Source organism: Salmo salar, chromosome ssa11 (genome assembly GCF_905237065.1).
Source record: "Salmo salar chromosome ssa11, Ssal_v3.1, whole genome shotgun sequence".
NCBI classification, from domain to species: Eukaryota; Metazoa; Chordata; class Actinopteri; order Salmoniformes; family Salmonidae; genus Salmo; species Salmo salar.
Genome location: NC_059452.1, coordinates 62,601,127 through 62,613,682, shown reverse-complemented (window position 1 = coordinate 62,613,682; position 12,556 = coordinate 62,601,127).

Sequence of the window (12,556 nt, the reverse complement as noted above, 5' to 3'; positions counted from 1 at the left end):
CTGCAGTTTCGGCATGCAGAGGAGGTGTGGAACGCGTCCCACGTGAGTCTCCAGCGCACCGTTGTTCGTTAAAAGGATCAGGTGGACCGTCACCACAGTGAGGCTCCCGTGTTCTATCTTGGTGATTGCGTCTGACTCTCCGCCAGGAACCTCCCACTCCGCTTGCCCTGCCGGAAACTTTGCCCCCAGTTTGTGTGGCCCTTCAAGGTTCTCCAGAGTGTCAATGATGTAACCTATCTGTTAAAAACTACAGGATCTCACCCTTCTTTCATGTTTCCCTCCCCAGGCCAGTGGTTCCTGGTCCTCTGGCTGATGCCGTTCCCCGCGACACCCCTCCGCCTCCTCTGGACATAGAGGGGACCACCGCCTATGCTGTTAGGTCCCTCCTGGACTACCGACATCGTGGGGGTCGGCTCCAGTACCTGGTGGACTGGGAGGGGTAGTTCCCGAGGAGCGTGTTTTAATCAGTTATATGATGACGTAAATATATGCAGTATAGTTTTATCTAAAAAGGATAACTTCAATGTTTCACTATTTTTATAGGATGGTCCTCCGCTTAGGAACCTCCTCTGCCCCACTTACCCAATCTCACTTCATAGACTTCAAGGCTGTTGGTAGTATACATGGTGACACTATGGAAGATGTTGAGATCCAATTCAATGTATACTATTCAAGATTGGGCAAGTCTGAGTCATTCACTGTGAAGTCTGGAGTGAGACATGGTTCCTTCATCTCTCAGATCCTCTTCCTTATTACCATTAACTGGATTATGACCAAAACCACATCAGTGGACCCTGTTCTCCCAGCTGGAAGATCTCAAAACTTTGCCAAAAAACTCACATTGTGTATTTGCCCAACTCATCCCATCTGGAGGTCTGAGCAGCCTCAAAACAAATATCCACCTATACAACAGCGATTTCAAATTGGTTTATTGTATGCTTTGGATTGTTGGCATGTTGTCAAGAATGACATGAGACGGATGGAAACTTTCAGCAGTGGAGGTCTCAGGAAAATCTGCTGCATCCTCTGGCTGAACAAAATACACAACAGTCAGTAGTTTGGCCACTTTCTCAGAATGCCCAGATATAAACTCATTGTGGACTGAAGTCCCAATGGGGATGACGTGGATTGAGTAAGTATATAGAATATTAGATATTTGTGATTCACCACCTGGATTCGGTCTTATGTAGCAAACTTTGAAATTGTGTTTTTTTATATTGGATAAAAGTAGAGCTACAAAATGGTATATCATACACTACATTTTTGAGGAACAATGGGAAAGTAATTCTGCTTTGAAAGTTGATAAACTTGCAAACTCAGTTTTGAGAAAATGGCCTTTGAATGTTTTGGTATCTAGTGATGAGCTCTTCTTTGTCTACACCCATTCACCATCGTTCACACCCTCTTAAGCTTTAGCCCCACCCATGTCGTTTCGCTCTCGGAGCGTTCAGAGCGCACACTTGACACTCTGGTTAATGATTTGTTTACTTATGGATAACATGAAAACAGCCTAACCAGCTCTGATGGCAACAATTGAATTGTGCTTTTTTGCAGACGTTTACTGACACTGGCAATATTCAACGGGTGTTGTACACTTTAGCTTAAGACATGTAGCTAGCTAGCTAGGTAAACAATGTGTAAGAGCACACACGTCATGGAACGTTAGCTAATGAGCCAGCCAGCTAACGTTAGCTAGTTAAACAACAATGAACACATTGCAAAATCATGTCATTACTACCCTGCATGAAAATGCTGGGAGCTAACCAACCAGATTCAATATTAGCTAGGTAGCATTAGGCTCTAACTAGTAAAGCAAACGGCTCTGGGAAACAAATAATAACATCAGCTAGGGAGCCAGCCAGCTAACGTTAGCCAGCTAGCTAACAGTACACTTTAGCTTGAAATGAAACCCCTTTCTGACAAAATTAGAAACACGTAATATCTGAAAATGTAGCTAGCTAACGCTAGACTATCTTACCTGCAAGCATCATCATGCATGATGGACGTGTCTCCCTGTCATGAATGCCATGCCACAGTTGCCCTTAGTTTGAAGATGTAATCTGGTGACAGGTGTTTTCTCCATCTCATCTCATACTCTAATTCCACTTATTTCAAAACGTGATCGCCCAGAAAGTGGAGAGCAACACTTATGCAGCTCCACTACACAATAGATATTAAAAAAAACATGTTCGACAGGATTACCAACACAGACTGACCAACTCAAATAGACCGAAGCCTTCTATATGATAGTCCAAACCGAACTCCTCTCTCGGCATGTCCAGCCCACTCATTATCTCAGCCAATCATGGCTAGTTGGAGGGTTGCTATCTTTTTCTGTGGCTTAACCAACAAGGCTCGTAATTTAAGAATTGTATTCGTATTTACAGATGGCATACACATTTGTTATTAAGGAAAATGAAAAAAACGCATTTGATTTAAAAAAATAAAAACATTCAAACGGCTCTCCTGTGAAGTCGTGGCTTGCGACAAACACCTACTTTCCTGAATCATGAATCATGTTTTAGACATTTTTGCAAATCTCACACCTCTGAGTCAATACATGTTAGAATAATCCTTGGCAGCAATTACAGCTGTGAGCCTTTCTGGGTAAGTCTCTAAGAGTTTTGTACACCTGGATTGTACAATATTTGCATTTTTTTTTTTTAGTTCTTCAACTTCTGTCAAGTTGATCGTTGCTAGACAGCCATTTTCTAGTCTTGCCATACATTTTCAAGCCAATTGAAGTGTCACGTCCTGACCAGTAAAGGGGTTATTTGTTCTTATAGTTTGGTCAGGACGTGGCAGGGGGTATTTGTTTTATATGGTGGTTGTGTTGTAGAGGGGTGTTAGATTTATGTATTCCGGGGTTTTTGGTTATTGTTCTAGGTTAGTTTATTTCTATGTTCTGTCTAGTTGTTTGTATTTCTATCTTTTTCTAATTGGTGTTGGGGCCTTCAGTTGGAGGCAGCTGTCTATCGTTGCCTCTGATTGAAGGTCCTATAATTAGGAGTATGTTTGTTTTGGGGTTTGTGGGAGATTGGTTCTTGTTTTGCTGTGTGCATGACAAGACTGTCTAGTTTGTGGTCATAAAAATGAAAGTTAAATATGAGCATTCATGTACCCACTGCGTTTTGGTCTACACCCGTGACATGAAGTGAAAACTGTAACAAGGCCACTCAGGAATACAATGTTGTCTTGGTAAGCAACTCCAGTTTATATTTGGCCTTGTATTTTACTATAGGTTATTGTCCTGCTTAAAGGTGACTGTGTCTCCCAGTATCTGTTGGAAAGCAGAATGAAAAAGGTTTTCCTTTAGGATTTTGCCTGTGCTTAGTTCTATTCTGTTTCTTTTTATCTTTAAAAGCTCTGTTGTCCTTGCTGATGACAAGCACAACGATAACATGATACAGCCACCACCATGCTTGAAAATATGGAGTGGTACTCAGTGTTGTATTGGATTTGCCCAAAACCTTAAGTTTTGTATTCGGGACATAAAGTTTGTCATTTTTTTTGCAGTTTTACTTTAGTGCCTTATTGCAAACAGAATGCATGTTTTGTAAAAGTTTTATTCTGTACCTGTTTCCTCATTTTCACTCTGTCATGTAGGTTAATATTGTAACTACAATGTTGATCCATCCTCAGTTTTCTCCTATCACAGCTGTTAAACTCTGTAAAGATTGTTTTAAAGTCAGCATTGGCCTCAGGGTCGTCATTCATCAGAGATGAGGTAGTCATTCAAAAATCATGTTAAACACTATTGCACACAGTGAGTCCATGGAACTTATTATGACTTGTTTTGTAAATGTTTACTCCTGAACTTATTTAGGCTTGCCATTACAAAGGGGCTGAATACTTATTGACTCAAGACATTTCAGCTTTCATATTTTTTATTCATTTGTAAACATTTCTAAAAACATAATATGTATATAATAATCCTAGCAGTTTATGATGCTGTACATGGCTCCATTGTAATTATTGCCAATCAAAACATGTCTATTAGAGATCTCTTATTCTGTGGAGTCGTGTTTGGTTCAGCAGATATGAAGGAAAAGACATTCATTGTATGTCTGCAGCGAAATAGTGCATTTGGAAAGTATTCAGAACCCTTGACCTTTTTCACATTTTTTTATGTTACAGCCTTACTCTAAAATGGATAAAAAAATGTTTTCCCCTCAATCTACACAAAATATCCCATAATGACAAAGTTAAAAGTTTTTTAATTTTTGCAAATATACAAAAAAATAAACTATCATATGTAAATAAGTATTCAGACCCATTTGCTATGAGACTCAAAATTGAGCTCAGGTGCATCCTGTTTACATTGATCCTCCTTGAGCTGTTTCTACTGTCACAACTTCCACTGAAGTCGGTTCCTCTCCTTGTTCGGGTGGTGGTCGGCGTCACCGGTCTTCTAGCCATCGTCGATCCACTTCTCATTTTCCATTTGTCTTGTCTCGTTTTCCTACACATCTGGTTCTCATTTCCCTCATTAAGTGTTGTGTATTTAACCCTCTGTTCCCCCCCATGTCTTTGTGTGGAATTGTAAGTGCTTGTGCACGTTTACTGGTGTGCGTCGGGTTTTGTACCCATGTTGATGATTTCTTTATGCCGTTGGTTTTGAAATTAAACTGCTCGGCTATTACCTAGTTCTGCTCTCCTGTGTCTGACTTCACTGCCACCAGTTACACACCCCTTTACATCTACAAATTGCTTGGACATGATTTGGAAAGGCACACACCTGTCTATATAAGGTTCCACAGTTGACATCGCATATCAGAGCAAAAACCAAGCCATGAAGTCGAAGGGATTGTCTGTAGAGCTCCGAGACAGGATTGTGTCGGCACAGATCTGGGGAAGAGTACCAAAATACACTGCTCAAAAAAATAAAGGGAACACTAAAATAAAACATCCTAGATCTGAATGAAAGGGTCTTATTAAATACTTTTTTCTTTACATAGTTGAATGTGCTGACAATGAAATCACACTAAAATAATCAATGGAAATCCAATTTATCAACCCATGGAGGTCTGGACTTGGAGTCACACTCAAAATTAAAGTGGAAAACCATACTACAGGCTGATCCAACTTTGATGTAATGTCCTTAAAACAAGTCAAAATGAGGCTCAGTAGTGTGTGGCCTCCACGTGCCTGTATGACCTCCCTACAACGCCTGGGCATGCTCCTGATGCGGTGGCGGATGGTCTCCTGAGGGATCTCCTCCCAGACCTGGACTAAAGCATCCGCCAACTCCTGGACAGTCTGTGGTGCAACTTGGCGTTGGTGGATGGAGCGAGACATGATGTCCGAGATGTGCTCAATTGGATTCAGGTCTGGGGAACGGGCAGGCCAGTCCATAGCATCAATGCCTTCCTCTTGCAGGAACTGCTGACACACTCCAGCCACATGAGGTCTAGCATTGTCTTGGATTAGGAGGAACCCAGGGTCAACCGCACCAGCATATGGTCTCACAAGGGGTCTGAGGATCTCATCTCGGTACCTAATGGCAGTCAGGCTACCTCTGGCGAGCACATGGAGGGCTGTGCGGCCCCCCCAAAGAAATGCCACACCATGACTGACCCACCGCTAAACCGGTCATGCTGGAGGATGTTGCAGGCAGCAGAACGTTCTCCACGGCGTCTCCAGACTTTGTCACGTGCTCAGTGTGAACCTGCTTTCATCTGTGAAGAGCACAGGGCGCCAGTGGCGAATTTGCCAATCTTGGTGTTCTCTGGCAAATGCCAAACGTCCTGCACGGTGTTGGGCTGTAAGCACAACCCCCACCTATGGACGTCGGGCCCTCATACCACCCTCATGGAGTCTGTTTCTGACCGTTTGAGCATGCACATTTGTGGCCTGCTGGAGGTCATTTTGCAGGGCTCTGGCAGTGCTGCTCCTCCTTGCACAAAGGCGGAGGTAGCGGTCCTGCTGCTGGGTTGTTGCCCTCCTACGGCCTCCTCCACGTCTCCTAATGTACTGGCCTGTCTCCTGGTAGCGCCTCCATGCTCTGGACACTACGCTGACAGACACAGCAAACCTTCTTGCCACAGCTCGCATTGATGTGCCATCCTGGATGAGCTGCACTACCTGAGCCACTTGGGTGTCTGATTATTTCTGGCTTGGTACTCTGCTGACATAATCTAATGTTTTGCTTTCGTTGTATAGCCTTTTTGAAATCGGACAGTGTGGTTAGATTAACGAGAGTCTTGTCTTTAAATAGCTGTAAAATAGTCATATGTTTGAGAAATTGAAGTAATAGGATTTTTAAGGTATTTGAAAATCGCGCCACAGGCTTCAACTGGCTGTTACGTAGGTGGGACGAATTCGTCCCGCCTAGCCCATAGAGGTTAACCTCTCTAGGGTCGGCGGGACGAAATCGTCCCACCTACGTAACAGTCAGTGGAATCCTGTGGCGCGTTATTCAAATACCTTAGAAATGCTATTACTTCAATTTCTCAAACTTCCGGTGAATTTACAAACAATTTACTAAATTACACACGATAAATGTTCACAAAAAGCATAAATTATTTTAAGAATTATAGATACAGAACTCCTCTATGCACTCGATATGTACGATTTTAAAATAGTTTTTCGGTGAAAGCACATTTTGCAATATTCTCAGTAGATAGCCCGGCATCACAGGGCTAGCTATTTAGACACCCAGCAAGTTTAGCACTCACCAAAGTCAGATTTATTATAAGAAACATGTTATTACCTTTGGTGTTCTTCGTCAGAATGCACTCCCAGGACTTCTACTTCAATAACAAATGTTGGTTTGGTTCCAAATAATCCATAGTTATATCCAAACAGCGGCATTTTGTTCGTGCGTTCAAGACACTATCCGAATGGTAAAGAAGGGTGACGAGCACGACGCATTTCGTGACAAAAAAATTCTAAATATTCCATTACCGTACTTCGAAGCATGTCAACCGCTGTTTAAAATCAATTTATGCCATTTTTCTCGTAAAAAAGCGATAATATTCCGACCGGGAATCTGCAATTAGATAAACAGCCAAAGGAAAATATATCACTGGGTCGAATCGGGCACGCGCTTAATTCCATTGTCCTCTGATGGGCCACTTGGAAAAGGCGATTATGTGTTTCAGCCTGAGGCTGCCTCGTCATCGTTCAGGTTTTTCCCGGGCTCTGAGAGCCTATTAGAGCCGTGGGAAATGTCACGTTACAGCTAAGATCCTGACTCTTCAATAAACAGAAGCAAGAACAACAACACCTTGTCAGACAGGCCACTTCCTGAATGAAACCTTCTCAGATTTTTGCCTGCCAAATGAGTTCTGTTATACTCACAGACACCATTCAAACAGTTTTAGAAACTTTAGGGTGTTTTCTATCCATATGTAATAAGTATATGCATATTCTAGTAACTGGGTAGGAGTGGTAACCAGATTAAATCGGGTACGTTTTTTATCCGGACGTGAAAATACTGCCCCCTATCCCAAACAGGTTAAACTCAGTTTTTCACAATTCCTGACATTTAATCCTAGTATAAATTCCCTGTTATAGGTCAGTTAGGATCACCACTTTATTTTAATAATGTGAAATGTCATAGTACAGTGATTTATTTCAGCTTTTATTTCTTTCATCACATTTCCAGTGGGTCAGAAGTTTACATACACTCAATTAGTATTTGGTAAAATAGCCTTTAAATTATTTAACTTGGGTCAAACGTTTCGGGTAGCCTTCCACAAGCTTCCCACAATAAGTTGGGTGAATTTTGGCCCATTCCTCCTGACAGAGCTGGTGTAACTGAGGCAGGTTTGTAGGCTTCCTTGCTCGCACACACTTTTTCAGTTCTGCCAACAAATTTTCAATAAGATTGAGGTCAGGGATTTGTGATGGCAACTCCAATACCTTGACTTTGTTGTCCTTACTTAATTGACGCACGCCAAGGATAGGGGGCGCTACAGCGATTTTTGAAAAAAATACGCGCCCATTTTAAACAACCTCCTACTCAAACTCAGAAGCTAGGATATGCATATAATTAGTAGATGTGGATAGAAAACACCCTAAAGTTTCTAAAACTGTTTGAATGGTGTCTGTGAGTATAACAGAACTCATATGGCAGGCCAAAACCCCGAGACAGATCGTAACAGGATGTGGAATTCTGAATTGCGGACTCAACTTCAGCACTTTGCCTATAAAACACACTGAGTTAGGATTCATTGACCACTTCCTATGGCTTCCACTAGATGTCCCCAGTCTTTACTAAGTGGTTTGAGTCTCATACTGTGAAAACTGAATGAATGAGACGCTGTTGAAATTGGTCACATGAGGAGGGCCATCACCATTATGACGCCGTCGGCCCTGGCTTCCCTCCCCTTTCGAAACGTTTTGAAAGACAATGCAATCATCCTCCTTGAATCTTATTGGCTCTCTTGTTGAAAAACGCCCTGAAGATTTATGTTATACAACGTTTGACATGTTTGAATGAACCTAAATGGGAAAAAAATGCATTTTCTCTAAATGGCTGTCCCGCGGCCGATGGAGCATTTGGATCAGCCTTCAGACGCGCTAACAAGAACAAGCTCTTGGAACATAAAGGAGTAATTTTTTCGAACGAAAATACATTTGTTGTGGACCTGGGATCCCTGGAAGTGCTTTCTGATGAAGACAACCAAAGGTAAGGGATTATTGACAATAGTATACAAGACTAGATGTGATATGCGATTGTTCCAAGATGGCGCTGACCTGTAACGTTAGCCTATTTTTCAGAGTATCGCATCCCCTTTCATCGCAAAGTATGATTACCCAGTAAAGTTAATTTTAAATCTGGCATTACAGGTGCTTTCAAGAGATTCATCTATAAATCTTAGAATGACAATATTACATTTTTAAAAATGTTTTCGAATAGTAATTTAGTAAATTGTAGCTCTGTTTCATCGGATGCATTTGAGGGAAAATAGTCAACGTTACGCACCGATGTAAAATGCTGTTTTTATATATAAATATGAACTTTATCGAACAAAAGAATGCATGTATTGTGTAACATGATGTCCTAGGTGTGTCATCTGATGAAGATTGTCAAAGGTTAGTGCTGCATTTAGCTGTTTTTTGGTTATTTGTGATGCATGTGGTTGGTCGAAAAATGGCTATGTGGCTACTTTTACGATATACTCCTCTAACATAATCTAATGTTTTGCTTTTGCTGTAAAGCCTTTTTGAAATCGGACAACGTGGTTCGATTCAGGACCGGTGTATCTATAAAACGATATAATTTGAAAAAAAATGGAAGAAAAAAAAATATTATTTTGTTATGCTAATGGGGATATGATTTTTCGCTGGAGGCCGCTCAGGGGTTAAAGGCACAGTCAACTTAGTGTATGTAAACTTCTGACCCACTGGAATTGTGATACAGTGAAATAATCTATCTGTAAACAATTGTTGGAAAAATTACTTGTGTCGTGCACAAAGATGTCCTAACCGACTTGCCAAAACTATAGTTTGTTAACAAGAAATTTGATAAGTTGTTGAAAAATGAGTTTTAAAGTGTGAACTTCCAACTTCAACTGTATTTAAGTGTATATATGTATTTGCTTTGTCATTACAGGATATTGTGTGTAGATTGATGAAAAAAAAAATATTTTATACATTTTAGAATAAGGCTGTAACATAACAAATTGTGGAAAAAGTGAAGGGCTCTGAATACTTTCCGAATGCACTGTAGCTAAATGCCCACCAGAGCCATTAGGTGGACATTGTGATAAGCCATTTTGTATTGGATTTACAAAGGATTTAATTAATGGACATGTAAAATCTGTTTTCCTGATTTATCAATAACTCTTACACCTGTTAATTGAAATGCATTCCAGGTGACTACCTCATGAAGCTTGTTGAGAGAATGCCAAGAGTGTGCAAAGCTGTCATCAAGGGAAAGGGTGGCTATTTGAATAATCTCAAATATAAAATAGTTTTATTTGTTGAACACTTTATTGGTTACTACATGATTCCATATGTGTTAGTTCATAGTGTTGATGTCTTCACCATTATTCTACAATGTAGAAAATAGTCAAAATAAAGAAAAACCCTTGAATGAGTAGGCTCAGTTGGTAGAGCATGGTGTTTGCAACGCCAGCATGGTGTTTGCAATGCCAGGGTTGTGGGTTCGATTCCCACGGGGGGCCAGTACGAAAATAAATAAAAAAGATATGTATGCATTCACTACTGTAAGTTGCTCTGGATAAGAGTGTCTGCTAAATGACTAAAATGTAATGTAAAAATGTGTTCTAAAACTTTTGACCGGTCATGTGTTTTTCTTAACAGAATAGCATAGCTAGTGTTTTTTTTTTTCTTTTCTTTTTTTTTCTAATGAATTTAATTGGCTATTTTGGTGTATGGTCTTGGTGCCCTGGAAGATTGGGCACCTGTTGAAGGCCAAATGGCCTTACCCCTAAAATCACGAAATTCCAGGCCTGGTACAGTCTACGGTTGGAATGGAGGTAGGTTGGAGAATATTTTGCTATCTGGTGCCCTCAACTGGTCATTGTAAAATAATGCAGGCATGACACAGCTCTTTGCAGTCATTGAAATTAGCACTCAAATGTAATTGGCATGGTGTGTATACTCACCTGTGGTAGGCCAGCTGTAGTCCCATCTGGATGAAGGCATCGGGGCTCATCTTGTGAGTCTTAGGGACGTTCTTGCCAAAGTGGGAGTAGACAATGACTTTGACATCCAGGTCATGCACCATTCTGGAGGGTAGATGACAAAATGTAGAATATTAGAGGGTAGGCCTATACAAATATATAAACTCATAATTGATTACATCAACTATTTTTCATAAATTTGTACATAGGCCTGTATAATATTTAATCAAGGTCTTGAAAATAAGACTAGTTGATTCAGGTGTATTAGCACTGGCTGGAACAAAAGCCTAGAACACCCTGTAGCTCTCCATGACCAATGCAGATGACCACCACTGCTTCAGATGTAGACTTTCAATTTATCAACCTGTTGCAGGATAACTTTCCTGCAATGCAGGAAATGTAAACCTTGTAGTGTATTTGAGGTTTAAAACGGCTTCTGAAGTTTGTAATTTCCACTTTGAAGTTTCAAATTAGATTTTACCTTACGAAAAATGTATCAACTGTCATGACTGTCCTGATCAGGTCAAGTTACAGGAGACCACAAACCTACTGATTATCTCTCAACCCCCAACAGAGGGAGAGATCTAGGGGTATGAGGATGTGGGGGTTTTATGACCCCTCACGCCCAGGATAAATCTTAGGACACAGAGAAATTCCGTTGTCCTCACTATGGAGAACTGGCCTCCGAACATTAAACATGCAATAAAGGGACTTTGGAACAATGGTTTCTGTCAGCCACAATGGTGGTCATGACGATAGATGGAATATGAAAATGTATGTAATTTTTGTTTCATTATTAAAAGTTAACAAATGACGTTATTATGAAAACATTGTACCTTTAAGAGTTTTCCCAGTATATGCGTGATGTTTATACATTGTACGTTGTGTGGAAAATATCCTAATCAAAGAGCTGAAAACTGTTGTTCTGATTAAAGATCCAATACAACTGGCCTTCTTTAGACTAGTTGAGTATCTGGCGCATCAGCATTTGTGAGTTCGATTACAATCTCAAAATGGCCAGAAACAAAGAACTTTCTTCTGAAACTCATCAGTCTATTCTTGTTCTGAGAAATGAAGGTTATTCCATGCGATAAATTGTCAAGAAACTGAAGACCTCATACAACGCTGTGTACTACTCCCTTCACAGAACAGTGCAAACTGGCTCTAACCAGAATAGAAAAAGGAGTGGGAGGCCCCGGTGCACACGCCTTACAAGTCCTCAACTGGCAGCCTCATTAAATAGTACCCGCAAAACACCAGTCTCAACATCAACAGTGAAGAGGCGACTCCGGGATGCTGGCCTTCTAGGCAGAGTTCCTCTGTCCAGTGTCTGTGTTCTTTTGCCCATCTTAATCTTCTATTTTTATTGGCCAGTCTGAGATATGGCTTTTTCTTTGCAACTCTGCCTAGAAGGCCAGCATCCTGGAGTTGCCTCTTCACTGTTGACGTTGAGACCGGTGTTTATGATTTTGTTTAATAATTAATGATCTGCTTAACGTGGACAGATTTTGGGTGGAGTAAACCCTTCGCCTCATCCTTTTGGATATTATAGTAGATAGACTTTTATATAATTCTCACTCTGACCAGTGAAAGGCAGCAATAAGCAAGATGGCGTCCAGTCTGCCAAAGAAAGGTGATGTTATCAAAACCTCACCACAGAGTTTCTAAACCCAGAGACGCAACATCGTGAAACCTCCGGGAATGCTTGCGAAGCAGTCCAAGCAGATCAGGCTGGGGGTTTGAGAAATCAAATCTAATTTTATTTGTCACATGTGCTGAATACAACAGGTGTAGACCTTACAGTGAAATGCTTACTTACAAGCCCTAACCAACAATGCAGTTTTAAGAAAAATAAGTGTTAAGCAAAAAATAAGAAATAGAAAAATAACAAATGATTAAAGAGCAGCAGTAAAATATCAATAGCAAGGCTATATACATTGGGTACCATTACAGAGTCA